Here is a 19,121-nt window from a genome sequence, read left to right on the forward strand (position 1 = left end):
CACCATAACTTCAGCCCAGAAGGCAACCTGGAAAGCCAGTGTGCAGCTCACATCGGCTTTTTGGCTGCATCAGTATGAAGTGTGCTGCATGTGTTTCCTAAGGAAATACTGCTTCCTGCAGCAGAGCAATACTGTCATTTTACAGGTTGGTTTGCTACAAATGTGTTCCCGTGGTTAAGTCAGAATGTGTCTGGTGATGTACAGATCCTGTTTTACAGTATGTAAATGCAATCTAGTTTCCTTATAAAAGAGAGCAAACAGGTAGTCTGCAAGACATACCTGGAGCGTCAGGGAATGATAGAAAGGTTGGCTTTTACCATGAAACAGACTTTTGGGATAAAGATGAGGAAGAGCGAGTTTTAATTAAAAAACCTTTCAGCTTATCTTCTCACTCAAGGGAACATGATTTTTCAACCATTAAGAGCAACTGGAGCATTGCAGTTCTTTTTTTCTGGAAGGAGAAATAGGTCCTAATGGAGTGAGGCTGACACTGTGCAATGCAGAAAAATTCAGGTGTGCCCCATTTGCTGTGCATGTGTTGCAGTAGTGCGTACAGGATGCAGTTTCTCCACCCCGACATGCTTTCAGCAGTGGGATGCATGGCATGGCTAGACAGGGGGGCATACACATAGCCCACCTTGTCCGGAAGAGCCTGGTAAGATAGGGAGGCGTAAGCTGTGCATGCGTGGCACGCCGGGCTCCCATCATGCTAAAGAGGGAGACAGCCGTCAGATGGATGGAACAGTAACCAGGGAATTGTAGGGAAACTTTAGAAAAAGGAGTCAGCTTGAAAAGGAGCGACAAAGCAGCAAGAATCCTGGATGTTTGTGAGCGCAAATTAACATTTTGCAAGTGCCCAGCATAGTGATTCACCTGCTCTATCGTGGGTATTGATCCCAAACGTATAGGTCACAGATTGGCAGTTCTTTACGAGTTGTTAATAAATTGATAAACTGATGTAAACTATGTAAATTGAGTGGATTTTTTTTTCCCTATTATGCTGGTGAACAGCAAGATCCAGACAGTTGTGAGAGAACGGAGAATAGAAAGAGTGAACTGCAGAGAATATTTTGCTTTTTTACAGTATTTGTCTGTGCTGTTGCTCAGAGATATTACAGCTCCTCCCTGTGTTTTTGCCATAAATAGTGTATGGGTTGTATTGATGTAGTTGTTTCTTTGCCTTGTAGTTACAAGAAAAAATATTTCAGGGCCTATCAGACAAGAAATTAACCTTTTTTCCTCTCTATATAATATTTATTATGTAGTGGATGAAAAGGAAAAAAGAGAGGTAAATAACTCCACAACTCTTTCCTTTACTTCAATTACTAAAGAAAAAAAGAAAAAGAAAAAGAGCAGGTGTTTGAAAAACCCTGTCATATAAGATTTCCACTTTCTTTGGAAAGCAAGAACATTGAAGTGAATCTACAATTGCTGGTTTCCTCTAGAAACAGTAACACTGACCTTCCTCTAATCCTTTTGACCTCCTATTGTAAGGCTGCTTATAAACAGAAATAGAAACCACATGCTGTCAGTCAGGGCATCCTTAATTTCTCATCCCAAGTAAAATAAAGCTATATCCTTCATGAAAGAGCTCATAATTTTTCTCTTTTCTTGCAGCTGAGAAGGAGTATAATGGAAAGTGACACTGAAAAATCACAGGTGGGTAAAAGTTGTGGCAACACCTTTTAGAGCTGAAAAATCCATCCAAAGAATAATGTGGTTGTGTGTGGTTTTTTTTTTTTTTTTTTATTTTGTTTGTGTGTGGGAGAGTGCTTCTACAAACAGTTTCTCACTTACCTGTAAGTGGACAATTTCCCGAGTAGGTAATTCCTGAAGGAGTCTATCACAAAATACCGAACAACCGTTGATCACATTCATGGTGACACTTGATACTGCAGCATTTTTCTACTTGTTCCCCAGCGTGCCAGAGAGACTGCTGGTGGCAAATACGGGGGTGAAGGCACGCCTGCCTTTGGGGATGGAGGAGCAGTGCAGCTCTTAGTGTGAACAGGGGTACCCAGTTCACGCATTGACCATCCCTGTACATCCCATGATGGTTCACTGTGCAATTTCAGTGCATGTGAAATAGATTAACTTAAAGGGAAACCAGACTGCTCCGGTTGTTTGCTGGAGAGAATGTGTCTGAACCAACAGCTGGTTTTGAGCCATCTCTGAGCTATGTGCCCAGTGGGGATGTTCAGTCAGGCGATTAGACTGACCGTAGGCCAAAGCAAAACCCCCAAAATGCCTGAAACATAGATGTGAGGACCTCAGAAATATTTGTTTCCACAAGAAAATCTTTCCCTTTTATGCCGATTTACTTTTTAAAGTAGATAGAGCCCAAAGTAAATTCCAGTTTGTAGAACTCGTAAACTACTTTTAGTTACATATAAATATAAAAAAAATAAAAAGGGAATGATTAAATAAAAAAGCAATTTTTAGAGAAGTCCTGACTGCTTTAGGTGTCTTGAAAGATACTGTCCAAGTAGGAGCAAAATCAGAATTCTAGTTGCATGTACTCATAAATATTCCGTTAGAAGGATTCAAGTGACTCAAGCCTCTAGAAGATAACCTGATTCCAGGAGGAAAAAAAAAAAAAAGAAAAAAGTTGTGACTATTACTTTCTAAGAGCTAATTGGTATTGTTGCCATTTTCTTAACCTTTTAGTCCTTTACCTAGTCATTACGGCCACTGTGCCTCGGGTCCTCATCATACCATTTATGCTAAGGCAGTTGTGATTATGTAAAAGAATGCACAAATATCTCTCACGATTGGGTCAGATATTAATGATCCTGCTGTAGGGTTGGGGGCTGCACTAAATCACCTATATTGATCCTTTAGGGCCCTATTTTTTTGTATTATTCCATATCTTCTTGTTAGTGATTCATGGTAGGATATTGTCTGATATGCAGTGTATCAAATAGTTTGGGTGATAGATTGCCATCCCAAATATCAAGCAATTCGAGTGATGGATTTTCATCCCACGACAAGTCATGACCAATTGCTCTAGGGGTCAGAATAGAACTGATGGTGCAGCTGTAGTTCAGAACAGCACAGAGATTATATGAAATCATATGTTTCCATGAAGTTCCTTATTTGCCCCAAAGTTCCTCATTTATAGTAAGTAAATGTGCCTGGATACTTAAGTGTTTCTAGCATCACAATATTTGAGTGTTTAAAATCAGCAATGAAAATTAGACATGACTGAATTTTTTTCTAAGTTTCTTGGAGGCCTGTGGATATTTAAGAGATCGGTCTTTACTTCTTGTTTAGGGATACGGAGTGACAGAAAACGGCAACTGGTCAGAAATCCCATTGCTTGTAGGAACGGTTCTGGTTATGGGTCTGAGTTGTATGAGGAAGTGCATCTCAACTCAGAGATCAGGTTTCTCCTGAAAGAAAAGTAAAACCAGTTACCTGTATATGGCAAGACCTGTGCCACAGGTGCTCGGTATTTCAGTTATTCAAGCCACAGAGAGCAGATTCAGGTGCAAACTTGTGCCTGTGTGTGCTGGCCTTGCTGAAGAATCAGGATTGGGTCTCCCATATCCCAGGCTTAGTACCCGTTGCTCGGTGCTTCCACCTGCTCCCACTCCTGCTGCTGCTGCTCCACCTCATATAACTATTTCATTGGATTGGAGACTGACCCTGTAACCCATCCACCTCACATGTAAAAGCCTAGCCCCAAAGAGTTTGTGCGTGTGTTTTTGTTTATATAAAGTGGAAAGCTGTCACTAAAGAAGACCAAAACCACCAAGAAATGGCCTCAGGAAAATATTTTGGGAGATCCTAATTTGTGTATACCCCACAAGACGCCTTTTGTTTAGACAAATTCCATATTAAAAACAAATTGCAAATCATTGTGAATTTTTCAGCTGAAAATGTAATTACAGCATTTGTATTTTTTTCTTCTTCAGATTGTGCTTTAAAGCTGTGAGAAGCCATTGATTTAGGGAAAAAACCTCTACCAAGGTCATTTTATTTGCTGCATAACTTGCATTCGTTCACTTACATCAGGAGGGCCCTGCAGCGCACAGCAGTACCTTGAGATGACAATTATTCTGATTTGGAATTTTGTGTACCATAATTAAACAGTCAGGTACCAGCAGACATGTGTTACCCTGAGATAACACACTCCTTGGAAGTATCATGAGACAGAAGGTGAAATTAGTGCCTCCAGTGACCTGGGAAACACATTATCTCACCACTGCACAAGCTTGAGGGTGTATTGTTACTGTATACCAACTATTAGCGTTATTAGTTGCATCATGATTGATTGCGCCATGTAAAACATATGTTTAAAACATGTTCACTGTTGTGCATCACGCGATAATTATGTCTGACTCTGAAGGACCAATATACCGTGTGAGTTGATAGGAGCATGAAGTATTGTGGTTTTTTTCACTGGGATATGCAAGACTGGCAAAAGTCATCGCGAAAGGGACTTTAGCATCAGAGTCCCATGGCTTCCACGAAACCAGCATCCATTATGCGGTAGAGAGAGTACTCACATGTGGTCAGTTGAAGTGGAGTGTTCACAACCATTGTGCATCACAGCTATGGGATGCTTTCTGATGAATATATGCGTGTGTCTGTGTGTTTGCATGCCCAGAGTGATCTTCACAGTGTTTATTTTTAACGTATGATTATTTTTGTCCTCCCTTCCTGTGCCCGGTGCTGTCAGTTGTTTCATTTTTCAGGTGACCGACAAGAAGCATTTTTTCCACCACCGCCAAGCCTGGCAGTGTACGTGGGACACGGGCCGGCTGGTTCAGCGCAGCCCTGGCAGACAAAGGGCTTTGTGCTGCCTGCTCCTTCTCACAGCTCCGCAGCGAGGCACCACATCAGATGGAAGAGAAGGTCTATCTTTAATCTGAGCTACTCGGGAAATTCAAAGGAGGTGGTTGAAAACAAGAGCGGTGACTGATTCCCGTAGGAGATCGCTTTCCTGTTCCATTTGATATAATGAACAGGATAATCAAAGCAAGGTTAGAAACCCCCCGTACCTTTTCTCCGAGGATTTTTGTGATGTCAATTCACAAGGTATTATAATAATTGAACACACGTGTGATAATGATTTAAAAAATAGTTTCCTTTTTTACCTTTAGAATAATTTGCATACAGCTGCTCTGGCAAGGTGCGTGTCTTATGAGTCATCAGGCTTGTAGTTAAGCATGTTAAACCTCATTACACCTGCAGATGTTTGTTTCTTTGCCTCTTAGTGTCTTTTGGTCTTTGCTAAAAATAGTTGCAGTGCCTCCATAGGGTCTGTATTTCAAAGATACAGTGTAATGTTGCTATTTAAGTTCAAATCCAATAATGAAGCAGAAATCTGGTTCACGCTCAGATAAGAAGAGCATTAGAAGGAAGACAGATGCTGTGGAAAAGATGTACCAGGTTTGGTTGGGCTGTAAGGTCATAACCTACTGCCTCATAGTAATTGCTCTTTCCTTTTAAAACTGGTGTGCTGCCAGGACTGTGCTGGTTTCTCAACAAGGATCCCTGGAAGGGCAAGAACGAATTGCTGCCCCCAGTCCCTGGGGCTTCCCTGGCGGTTCCACCTCAAGGTCTCCCTTTGCATGCCCCGGCTCAGCGCCGGGGGATGAAGCCCTGTGAGGGGGAGGGTGGCCCATGAGCCACCTCCTACAGCATTTGCTGCAGTGTCCCAGGAGAATCCAACAGAAACATTTCCTGGGCTGGTACTTACGCAGTGACCCTGGGTCCCCCCGGCAGCTCTTGTCGTAGCTGGTACCACGTGAAAGCACAAGTAGAGCTTTAATGCGAAGGGGAGCCTTATGTCCTTTGCTGGCAATACCTCCCATGTAAGTGAAATGTGCTACTCTAATGTGTTTTAGACAAGTCGATGATTTTTTTTTTTTTCCTTTTTTTTTTTCTTTACGATGAGGTTAAGGTGTCAGTGCAGGATCTTGGCTAATTCTGTGCTGGCTTTCTTTGCACTTCAGTTGAATCCACATGGGATGGTGATACTCAGCTCTGCATTACTGCTATTTCTCACTTTAATGACCCTGGTAAATCTTTAATGATTGCCATCACTGTCAGAAGGGCACAAAGGGCCCTCGTCTGTCTTGATGCAACCTAAGAAAATATGCTCACAGATGTCAATTAAAATAATGGCATTGGTGGTAGGTCACTTGTATTTTTATGGGCACCCACCTCTTCTTGCAAAAAGCAGCATAAAAATTCCACTCATAATCATTATATTCACTAAAAAAGAGTAAATGTGGATGTCTTATGTTTTGTTTTGATTAAGCAGGGCAGCACATCCCTGACAAAATGAATTGGGACAGACGCTTCACAGAAATGGGCCTAGTCATTTCAGTAATTCAGAGTTCCTAAGATATAGGCTGTTATTTTAAATTAGGTATTCTGAAGTGTGAAATTTTCATCCTGTAATACTTGTTTGAAAGTCTGTGTAAGAGAAATTCATTTAACATTAGAACCAAGATTTTTCCACCACTTAAACATTGTTTCATTGTGAATGATTTCTCTATCGCAGTATAGCCTTTAAGACATAATTCTCTCAAATTATGGGGTATGTTAACGGCCCTGTGAGCTAGGAACTGGATATACAGATCTCCTATTTTCATTAATAGCAGTTGCCTGCCTAATTCACTGAGCAGCACAGAGAAGATGTAGCCCCATGGGTCAACATCAATGGATTCAATGAGGTCTTCACCCTCTAAAAATGTCATTAATAGGAGTAATAGCTGGCTGCGGGCCCTAGTGCTCTCAACAGCTGCAGCAAGACGTCTCTCTGGAGAGCAGAATTCTGACGCAGAGGTGCTCAAGCTTGTTTGGGGACACATCGTTCACTGCTGGCCAGCCATTTGGGCTCTTAAGAAGTCAATAAACGTGCTGGAGAGTTAGACTTTAAGCCTAAAATTAGGCTCATCTCGGTGAACCATGGGCTGTATTTGACAGGGTGGAGTGATGTCTACTGCTCTTCTCCTTCCTCCTGCTTGTCCTGTATCACCAGCTCACCTGAATGTAAGGATAGACCCTGACCCATTGCCACCTGCCTCCACTCCTCTCAAAATTAAATTTTTTTGCTAAGCCAACCTACGTCTTGAAGGGAGTTCACTGCCCACCAGGAGGTGCCCCCGTATATCTTTTCATGCCTGTTTGGTTACAAGGCTGAGATTAATTGGCAGGTTGACCTAAGGGCTTTCATCAAAGATGTCAAAAGAAGGTTTGTATGGTTACCTCTAATGCAGGGATCTGGTGGTACTTCTGCTTAGAGGTGATAGAGTGTGGGATCAGGTTAGCCTGTTTCCTGAGTCAAAAAGTTAGAGTTGGGTATGGTTTTTTCCTTATCATAATGTATTCAACTGCACATTAAAATGTAATTTTTTCTAGAATATGCTTTCCACAGAAATTTCAAGGTGCTGTGGCTCTAAACCCGATCAATAGGATATGATTTTATATAAGAAACCACCTTCTTGTGCGGCATTTCAAATAGAGAAAACTCGAGAACATTTTTGCTGTACGTGGCAGTTAGTTAGTATTTTAATCCATACAACATCCTGCACATGAGAGCAGAGAAGGGTGGATGACCTAGGAAAACACTGTGTAATCTTAATCTTATTAAAAAATAATAATAAAAGTATTCAAGCATTAATATTGGATACTCTAGGTCATTATTTTATCCATAAAGCATATATTCATAGAAGATTTTTATTACACTTCTCTGTTCACCTAACTTTGTAGTCGCTTTTGATTTTGTTTTTTTCTGTAGTTATTTTCCACTTCTAAGTCATTTGATCTATGTTTTCCTTTAGACCTCTGCCTCTGTATAGATTACCAGAAAGAAGTTCAATTACAATTTTGTCTCTGATGTGGATATTTCTTTAGTGAAGGTTGTACAAAGACATGTCCTTCCTCCGGCTCCATTTCAAACAGGGCTTCAAATGCAAACTAAAAAAAAAAAAAAACACAACAAAAAAAGCCTAATCTGAGTAGTCCAAGACATGCTTCATTTCAGCTTTCATGAATATGTGCTTGATATGTCAACAGCAAATGTTTAACAAGCTTCAGTGCTAGAGGATTTGAGTAGTCCCACATCTGCTAATTTTCTACTTTGGATTTTATGTATGGCTTTGGATTTTACATACAGCTCCTTAAAAAAAAAAAAAAAAAAAAAAAGCCAACCAAAAAAAGAGTGGGCTCTTGAACAATATGTGATAGTATCAGATTTGGTTGGAATTTTAGGATTCAAAATTCCTCTGTTAAATATGCATTTTTCGCTTGTATGTGGGATTTCCTGCCTGCGTTTTGTGTTTTCCTCCTGCGAATAAACATATTACAAAAATTTACACTCTGATTATGAGAATATTCTAGTGGAAATACTTTTTTTTTTTTACACATGTTTTAATATAAACTGTGTAATAGTCCCTTAGTTAAAATTCTCACTTAAAATATTTTAGCCCTCTTTGTCAGATATGAATTATAGAAAGACTGTTCACCCTACGTTTACAACACTTTCATTGCTGAGTGAGTTCTGTGAGAATTTATGAGTAACGGTATTAATTAGTTGGATTATACATTTTTATTAGAAGTAATTTTCCAGCAATATAATTCTTGAAATTTGAAAGGTGAAGATTAACCTACTTGGAATTTATTCCAAAATCAAGGCTATAGGTTTTTAGTCTTTCTCTATAGGCATATTTTTATGTAAGGATATCACTATTTGTATCCATTTCCATTTTATGTTGTAATATTTTCCTCATGTCATTTTGTCTTCAGACATCTCTGAGATGAGTATCCAACTGAGATAGTGCTGCTTGTTAAGGGAGAGAGGGGTGCACAGCTGACCTTTCCCCAGATAACGTGTATATAAAGACTAGATAAGAATACCTTTTTCTTAAAGAGGGCTTGGATTTCAAGATGCTAAACATATCAGTCCCTCAAGGTATTTAAACGCTGCTTAACTTGGCGTTAAGCAGCGATTCCAGAGACAGCTAGCCTTTGTGTTCAAAGGGAGGTCTTGACTGCTCTGCAGGATCCAGGGCCGTTCTGCCTACTCTTCTAACCTAAAAGGAACAAACTCACTACTGACCCCATTTCGTGCGACTGTAAGCTGGGTGGAAAGCAAAACAAAACATTGGCTTTTTCCAACCTTCAAACGGGAAGTGGTGGTGGGGGCTAAGCTACGCTTGGGCTTTGTGGGAACAGGAGTTGCCACGCTTCATAGAAAATGTCACCTTTTTTTCAAAATATCAAATCCAAATCTGACTGAAAAAAGGAATATGCTAAATGGTTGGTGGGTGTGGGGGAGAGGATGTCTTAATATAAGATATATTAAGTGTGAAACAAATGGCATTTGCAAGCTGATTGCTAAAGCTTGGACTCCCAGCTGCCTGCTTAGCCTGAAATCCCTCAGACCCAGGGGCCTCCGTGAGACTCAGGAAAGGACCCGGATGCCCCAGTATCCGCCAAGCAGCCACCTCCCCAGGTACCATCCCATTTCCATGCTTCTATTGTAAGTTATATTTCCTTACGTATCTTAGTTGTGTAATTGAGAAGCCTAAGCATTTCTATAAGCACTTGGGTTTATATAAATGAATTTCAAACTTGCTATAACAAGATGTGATTCTCTCTTTGACGCTTTTGTGTTCTGGCAAAGGGGCACCTGAACAGTAAGTTACTAGCAATTATGTGTAAGAAATTAAAGAAAAGAGAATCTGTACTACTTGTCAGAGATGTTTGCAAATGATCCTGAAGGGATAATTTACTAAAACAGACCAAAGAAGTTGAGACAACTGACAAATTTATGTGTGCATGTTAGCACCTAACCTGACTAATTTATTATTTCTCCTTTGACAGCCATCAAAAGCTCTTAATTTCACAAATTTCTTGAAGATATACGTCTCATAATGTAGGGAAAAGCCTTTTTACAAAGGCGGCTTACGCAATTATTTTTTTCTTTTTCTTTCGGAAAGCATATCATATTGGATTTTGCAGTCAATTTTGGAAGGTATATTTCATGTTTTTAGTCTACATCCCTGTATTTACTATTCATGCTGTAGAACTTGAAGTTAAGAAGTAAATGAGAACATTTCACCGTCATTTGTTCAAATATTTCTAAAACTGATTTTGAGTTGAAAGTGTGACAGATGTCACGTTACTGGTACTTGATGTTGTAATTCAGGCACACATTAAATCAAAACTGCCATCAGAAAAAGCAGTCTTCCTTTGCTTCCTCTCTGTGTTCCAACAAAACTACTTATGACACCGAGTGGTGACTTTTTTCTGTCTTGCTATTGTCCATCTACAAAACACCCAAACCTAGAGCCTTTTCAAACAAAACCTTTTTGGATAGTATAGATATTTTTTTTTCTTTCAATTACAGTTTACTGTGAACTTCAGCCAGGGTAGCTCTGCTGTTGCAATTTGGCATGTGGAGATTATGAGCATGGTGTATGACTGAATGCTTTTTTCAGATCAGTGTGTTTGGAAGTGCAATGATAAAAATTCCCTGTACACACCAGTATTTGGGCATTCATTGCAAGTGTTTATATTGAAGCTTAATTTATAAATATATTTCCCAGAAATAAATAGGAATGATTAACTATTTACACAAACGGTTGTTAAAGTTTTTTCAAACTGACAGTTAAAAAAAAAAACGTAATGGGTTTGATATCTACTGGAGCTGTAACTTGCGTAGCTCTGATTTCTGCAGACATCAGCTGTAAGGGACCTTCCCCAGGGCATAGTCTGCTTCCAGAAGCGACCCACAGATTCTTACCTACTAACTCTTGCCCCTGCTGTCGAAGGTGGCTAGTACACTGGTGGAACCCTTGATCTCCTCCAGTGTTTCTCTGTTTCCCCTAGGTAGTCCTGGAGGCCTTAAACTGATAGAGGGCAGTGAAGTGTGACGCATGTGTGAGGGTGCATGGAACAGATGCTCTGTCTGTCCTCCTGGACTAAAGCTCTACTGTCTAAAGGCTTGTGAATTTGGGAGACCAGACTGATCTGGTAGATCCCTTCTAGCCTTGTGCACTAATCTTAGAAGAGAGAACATTTGTTAGAGCTGTCATTTTGTTAATTACAGGTACATTGATTCTTTTTGGAATTTTAGTAATTTTCCCTCACGAGATTATTATCTGGTATATGATTATGTGATTTATTTTCTTTTTCTCCCCATTTGGTTTTGCAGGATCTGGTATTGGAGATTTGCTAATTGTTTGGTCCTTATAAATATGTAAGAATCCTTTTCTTTCCTTATCATCACCTCACCAGCATCCCATAACAAATAAGCATAGATTTCATGTGTGCGTTTTATGTGAAAGTGGAAGTAATGTTATTCAGGTTGTCTTGGACAATGGGGTCCTGCAGGATCATGATGTTTTGCAAAGAAGGTGCTCCATGCACAGGATTCTTGACTTTGTAAGTGTCATTACAAAAAGGATTCCAATATTTTCATCTTCAGCATTAGGAGTTAAGAAAACATAGATATTTATGCTTAGGACAGTGAATGTGGAGGAAGATAATGAATGGTATTGAGTTCTTTATGTGCAAACTGCTCTCTGTGTCTAACTGCATTTTATTACTTATGTTTCCTCTTCATTCCCATGTTAGTTTTCTGGGGCTATGAAATGATGACAGACAAATACTTACTTGATATCCATCAACTTTGTTTGTTTGTTTGTTTGTTTTGGTTTTTTTTTCCCCCTTCAGTGCTGTAAGAATCAACTGTCAAAACCTCCTCACTTTATTTTTGTGGCTATGGGAAAGATGAGTTCCCCTGGCAATACACGTAGAAATACATTAAAATATAAGTGTTTACGCTGATGCAGTATATTCCAGTTTGGGAGACAAAGTAAACTGTATTGGCCTAAGGTCTCTACAGTAATGCAAGAATATGGTCAGATTTCCTCTTGCAGAACCCACTCGGTTGAAATACAAGATTACTGCCTCTAGACTGCTCTTATTCCTCCTTTTGGGACGCCTTTGCTGGCCTAACAAACCTTGTGAGTGGTCTTAAGTCCAACTGACCCCAAAGTCTAGAAGCATTTGCATGAACACTTTGTGTCATTTACTTTCTGCTACTTCTTTAATTTCTGCAACTATACTCTATTAAAACTTATTAGGATCAGCTAGTCATCTGATAGCATTGGTATATAGCTGCTCTTATTTTATATGACGGCATCAAGTTCTTATTTTTCTGCACAAGTAGATGAAGATGCTAAACCCCTCACGTATGTTCTTTTACTGAAATTATTTTAAGTGATTTAAGTCATTAAGAGCTTTTATGCTTCCCTGCTAATTGTTACTATACCGGCAGATTGGTACCCGAGTCATTTTGATAGCACTGCAAGCCTCCCAGAGTTTGGATGCATCACTAGTACAACCACTCCAAACTGCTATCTTGTGTCATTACCATTTATCATTTTCATCATGCACCAGCAGTATTTGATAGGACCAGTCTTAACTTCTGTGTAGTATTGAACAGATGATGAGTGCTTATTTCAAAGATAAAATTTTGAGTGCTTCATACTCTTTTAGCATTATCCATGTGGTGCAGTTCTGGAAGAATGAGTTGACATGGACTATATAGCATCCAAAAACGGCAACTAAAATTGTATTGCAGACTTTATATCACCGCTGGAGAAATGTGAGCCAAAAAGAATTCATCTTCATAATCCTGATCATAGGCAATAGTTGCAGGGGTTGATGGTAAGAAAAATCTAAAAGCCAAATTTGAATTTGTATTGTTTGAGGATACGTGACAATACTGAGAGACGATGAATGATGTGTTTGCAGAGTAAATTAGAGCTTGTAGTAAAATGTTAACCTTAAAATCTACATGTTTGAACAAATTTAAATGGGAGCAAACTTGCTCTCTGAATATTTTAAATAGCTCTGTTACCTAACTGTTTGTGTAGGATGGTTGTACATATGACTGATAGCAATTTCAGGATCAAAGTAATTCATGACATAAGTCAGTATAATTTGAACTGGAGATAATGGGGATTATGCCCGCTAACACTGGAGATGTATTTGGCCCAGTGTCTTTATAATCATTGTATAGACACAAGTCTGAAAAGAAGAGTGAAATTATTCCGATTGCTTTATTGTTTGATTTACTACGTTCTAAATCAGGAAATAGGTTAAATGTTCCCCTTTTCCACCCAGGCCTTCTTAATAGCTGTTTTTGTACTTCCTAGAGTAAAATTATTAATATTACTATTATTATTATTAAAACGAGGATTACTTTTCAGGACCTCACCTTTAAGACAGCATGCGGAATTTTTCCTTTTGATCTTCGCTCTTTTTTTTTTTTTTACCCTTATGTAAACTTGAATTTACACTCCATCTCATGTTGGCAATCTGCCATGTCCTTCTGTGTTCTCATTTACTTGTCTCTTTGTTTTGCTGCTATCTTCTGGTGTCTTTTTCAGTAAAATTAACAAGTTCTTGCTTACACCACAGCTGAATGTGGTCCACTGACTGATACAAATATGCTGTTTGTGTCTGCATGTTCTTTGTGTCTGGAATGACTCCTGCTTTAATGTTGCAATTACCATATATAGCTGGCTGGAAAATTAATTTTTTGCATTAAGAATGTTTCACAAAAAGCAAGTTTCCATTGAAAATGCTTCCACTGAACATTGTAGAAATGTTCCTGTTTTCTTTGTGAAAGACTGCAGACAAATTTTTTGGTATTCTTAGTATTTTGTTAAGACTTTGACATAAAAAAGAGAAATTATATTAAGTGGGTTTTTTTTAAATTGTAGAAGTCATACAAGTGTAAAAAATATTTTTATATACTAAAATACTTTGTATATGTATTTATATGGTGCTAAAAGATGTTACCGAAGGCCAGAAGTCAATATTATACTACCTGTCATCACCATGTGTGAGAGTAGTGTGTCTTGCTACCATAGACTAATTTTGGTTTTCCTAAGGAATTATATCATAAAATTAGTGCTCTTGAAAACTCATATAGATTAACTTATTTTTCAAGCGTTGGCAAGCAATTTTATCTAAATGCTTAAAATAGTTGTGCTTTAATTTTGCTTAAAATGTTCCTATAGCGCAGTGGTCTATTAATGCAAAGCACATGACAAATTAAATTGCATATGTAGGAGTTCTGCGTGATTGTAGTCACTTCATGTTATAGTTCCTATTGATAAAGGTTTGGGAACTATGACCAAAGTTTTATAAGAAACAGGTAATTAATCGGGAGGGATATATCAACTATCTATATAGTGCTCTGAATCTGTAAATAAAGTCCTGCTCCTGTATTTCATCTTTTTTTCAGTGAAAAGTGGGCCCTGTCAAACCTTACATGGTATACCCTGAATCAAGAGCGATTTTTGCAAACATTGGCTTTAGAATCCGTGTGTGAAATTTGAAATGAAAATGGGTTTTGTAGTCTTGATCCGTGCAGTGGTAGAGCTGAAATCATGGAAATTGCCTGGTGGTCTGGCAGAGGAAGGATCCATATCATGAGGAATATGGTGTCAAACCAGGCTGGTGGTACTGGAGCAGGGTCAGGTGGGGAGAGTCTCATAGTGTCTGTCCACACCACGTGTAGCCACATCGCTCCAGTGGAGAGGGGAAAAAATAGCAGTACTGCTATTACGGAATTATTCCAACGTTTTCACTCTCTGCAGAAGGTAATGCAGTGTATTATTTCTTCAGCTGAAAAAAAGAAAGTATTCCTATGGACTGTGTTTGCTGAGTGATCTGGTTGTAAGGGCATCAAGACAAAATGTGCATGCCTTCTGCAGAGAGAAATCTAAGCCGGAAGACGTCGCACCATAGCTTTATCTAAGCCTGGGGGATGAAAGCACTGATCTTGATCATGAAGTTAGCCCTGGTACCTAGATACACTCTGAGGAAAAAACCCTAGCCAGCTTGTACGCTCTTCCTTTCTCTCTCTGATTCAAGCACATAAACTGAATCAAGGACATTTATGTACATATTACACAAACAGTTACAGATGAGCTGACAATGCAGCCTTACCAGTGCTATTACTGAAGCTAGGGTTTGTCACTTACCTGTTGATTTTCCATAAAACTTAATACCTGTGGGAGTCGTCATAACACAAACCCTGGCATTGTCAGCCTTTGGGTGATGTTTTATCTCTTCCTAGCTTTTATCATGTTCAAAAAGCTGTGCCAGTATCCATCGACTCTCACACCATGTCTTTGGGAAAGCACAGGGGGGAATTTCTGGCCTGTTTCACAGATGGGAAAATGAGGCAGCACAAGAAAGGGCCTGCTGAAGGTCGTGTGCCCAGATGGTGACAGAAGCTGGATCAGAACTCATGACTTGGCTCTTAAATTTATTTCTAGTTGGGTTTTTTTTTTTTTTTCTTCTTCAAAATCAGCATGATTTTGGATGAAGTAGGTCATGAAGTGTCTGAGTTGTCTTCAAAATAAATAACTTGGGAACCTGCTACTCACCATTTAATACTGACTCATACTGGATCATCCTGCTTCTCACGCTTTTCCAGAAACTTAGTACTCTGTATTTAGCATTTATACTACAGTAAAGCTTTGTTACCAAACAGGTAGGAAACCCATTGCTTTGGACTCTGTCCAAGGTTTCAATAATTGGTCCATGCCTTAAAATAATGCAGCTTCAGTTGTAGTGACTATTCCAAAATGATCCCATGGTAATCCCTGATGTTCTGGTCTGGAGGACAGTGGTCCTCTAGTGGTCAACGGCTCAATGTCCAGATGGAAACTGGTGACAAGTGGTGTTGCTCAGGGATCTGTAATTGGTACCAGTACTGTTCAATATCTTAATCAATGATATAGACAGTGGGATCAAGTGCACCCTCAGCAAGTTTGCAAACAACAGCAAGCTGAGTGGTGTGGTTGGCATGCCTGAGGGACGGGATGTCATCCAGAGGGAACTGGACAAGCTTGAGAAGCAGGCCCGTGTGAACGTCATGACATTCAACAAGGCCAAGTGCAAGATCCTGCACCTGGGTCAGGGCAAAGCGTGGTATCACTACAGGTTGGGAGACGAAGGGGTTGAGAGCAGCCCTGAGGAGGACATGGGGGTACCGATGGATGAAAAGCTGGGCATGAGCCGACCATATGCGCTTGCAGCCCAGAAGGCCAACCACATCCTGGGCTGTATCAAAAGCATGGCCAGCAGGTCCAGGGAGGTGATTCTGCCCCTTTATTCTGCCCTTGTGAGACCCCATGTGACATACTGTGTCCAGCTCTGGAGCCCTCAGCACAGGAAGGACATGGACCTGTTGGAGCGGGTCCAGAGGAGGGCCACAAAAATGATCAGAGGGCTGGAGTACCTCTTCTATGAGGACAGGCTGAGAGAGTTGGGGTTATTCATCCTGGAGAAGGCTCTGGAGAGACCTTATTGCTGCCTTTCAGTATCTGAACGGGGCTTATAAGAAAGATGGGGATAAACTTTTTAGCAGGGCCTGTAGGAATAGGACAAGGGCTAATGGTTTTAAACAAAAAGAGGGTAGGTTTAGATTAGATATTAGGAAGAAATTTTTTACAATGAAGGTGTTGACAGACGGGAACCCACTGTTTATGGAACTCTGGTTGCCCAGAGAGGTGGTAGATCCTCCATCCCTGGAAACATTCAATGTCAGGTTTGACAGGGCTCTGAACAACCTGATCTAGTTGAAGATGTCCCTGCTCATTGCAGGGGGGTTGGACTGGATGACCTTTAAAGGTTCCTTCCAATGCAAACTATTCTGTGAAAGGGGGGACACACTTGCAGAAGAGCTAATGCCAGCCCTTATCTGGGTCTGCTGTTTTTTCCTTACTTTTATGTCATCCCATATAGTTGTAAAGACCTGCCTCTATTTTATCTCCCTAGCCTGGGTGTTCCAGACCTCTGGTAACATGATACTGGTATATGATCCTTAAATGCTGTTGCAGTTTTGAACTAAATACCAACATTTTTTTTTATGTGATTCAGACCGATGAAGTCTGCTTCTGTAGTTCAGCAACAAAACCAAGGAGATTCACCAAATTAACAAAACCAATTAGAACAGATGGCAAAAGACAGAATCTCAAACCTTCCAGAAAGAAGCACCTAACAACCTGATTATATTTCATAGACTAAATATTGATTGAGATTAGTGCAGTAAGGCACTTTTTATAAATGTAATGGGCAGGTTTTGTTTCCCACAAACAGAATTATGGTTTATCTGGATCAGTAGACACATTGTAACGTAACGTTAAGACAAATTTCACAAACAAAATAGCATAATTCAGATTGTAACACCTGTACTCTTTAATTTGCAATTGTTTGCATGACGAAGGAGGAAATAATTTGTCACCAGTGAATTTGAGCTTATTACGTGTTTTTCTTTTTCACTGAAATATTGTTTAGTTCTCTCAGTCCAAAACCTCATGGAAATGTCTGACTAAGTGAGTTGGCTTTTAATGAGAAGACTTGTGAGGAGGTGAATCATATCCTGCAATCTGAAGTAGCTCTTCGGTCTCTTTCAGCTTGTCAGATCTTTCCAAAGTCCTGCTGCGAGGTAAAAGTCGATCAGCACCTGTGAAGAGGCTCTCCATCACTGCATGGCCAGAAATGGCCTCTTTAATCACGACTCGGAGGGCATTTCAGTTCTACAAGAGCTAAGAGTTTAAAGCTACAAAATAGGAGGATGAAGGGAAGAAAAAGAATTTTTTCTGTCATTTTAATGGCTTTAAATTTCACTTCAGTAAGATTTTCAGGCTTAGAGGGTGACATAGTGGTAGGAATTCCCAAGGTGAGTGGTAAGTGAAAGTGAGAAAGAGGAAGATGAGTTTTTTACTTCATCACTATCTTTTAGGATCTGCAATTCTAAGGAAAGTAGCAAACACAAGATCTACCACAAAAAACGTTGGCAGTGTCAGCAATAGGCAGATGCCATTGGTTCCAGTACACTTTCAACCAGGCAATGTAGAAGGAGACCCATTTTATTGGTAGGATAGGTGTAGGTCAAAAGATAAATTCTGCTTACTGCTGAATCCTGTTTGTAGAGATGAGGAAATCAAACCATCACCAGCATTTAAACCCTAGGGGCAGATTTTAATTGCTAAGTCCCAGAATGTGCACTCAAGATAAAGAAGGAAAAAAGAGTTAGAAATTGGCAGTTCAAAAAATGAATGGGGAAGCTCTTGTGTTTTGAAGAGTTGCGTTGTAGGAAACTGCGATGCCATGGATGGAGCCAATGGCTACTTTGTAAGCTCCTTCTCATGCTGGGAGCACTGAAAGTGGAAATTATAGCAATTTTTTTTTTAATTTGTTCTGTTTATTGAAAGAGGGCTTTTAGGAACATTAAAGGTTGTTGATACATTGAACTCGTAAGCTTATTTACATGGCTTAATTTATATTTCTTGATGCAAATAGGTAGCATGCCAGAATGGGTCAAAGGGCTCAGGTGACTATTATCAGCTGATACCTCAGACCTTTAGTGATGAAAGAGGAGGTGAACAACTCAGTGCAGCAGCTGTGGAGGGGAGGGTAGGAGAAACAAATTTTAATCAATTTCTAGGTCTTCTCTAATTCTGGTGCCACTTTGACTAATTTTGGCTGGTTAGTGAGGCGGAGTGCTGCTATCTGTACTGCTCTAGAACTACTCTCTTGAACAGTTGAAAATGCCAAGGTGTGAAAATAAATGTTGTAGCAGGAACGTGCTACTTTGGGTGATATTTTCAGCAAGAAAATTTAGGTCTTGGATAGAACACGCAGTGAAATGGGAACAAGGAAGAGCTAAACCTGTCATGGGGGAGAGCAGTGTCAAGGTGCTGCTTTGAACTTCACGTAACAAACCAGGAACAGGATAGCGTGCACATAGTATATACAGTACTATATCCAGAAACCTGGGGCGGGGGGGGGGGGAGGGAGATTGCTTAGGGAAAAAGGAGCAGCGAAGCTGACAGTTTGGCAGGGTATCGAGAGCACGTTTCGTTTCCCAGCTACGTCAGAGGCCCTTGCGCTCCCGGTTTGCTTTGAATCAAGCACAGCTGGAAGCATAACCCAGATCTTCCACATTGCAGGTGGGTACTTTATCACCAGAAACTCAAAAGCTGCCGTATTGATACGAAATGATCCCTGAGTCAAATGTCAAAACTTTGAAATATTTTCTTAAAATGGCATCTTTGTTATCTGAT

At 39.9% G+C, this 19,121-nt stretch overlaps 1 long non-coding RNA gene across 1 annotated transcript in view; it reads left to right on the forward strand.

Moving 5' to 3' along the window:
- The first annotated feature begins 4,772 nt into the window (after positions 1-4,772).
- The window catches only part of LOC141737850 (uncharacterized), a 49,053-nt gene continuing 34,704 nt past the window's right edge, over positions 4,773-19,121 (forward strand). The window contains exon 1 of the long non-coding RNA XR_012585248.1: positions 4,773-4,988. This is a non-coding gene — a long non-coding RNA (uncharacterized LOC141737850). The remainder of the gene's footprint in view (positions 4,989-19,121) is intronic.

Source organism: Larus michahellis, chromosome 1 (genome assembly GCF_964199755.1).
Source record: "Larus michahellis chromosome 1, bLarMic1.1, whole genome shotgun sequence".
Lineage (NCBI taxonomy): Eukaryota > Metazoa > Chordata > Aves > Charadriiformes > Laridae > Larus > Larus michahellis.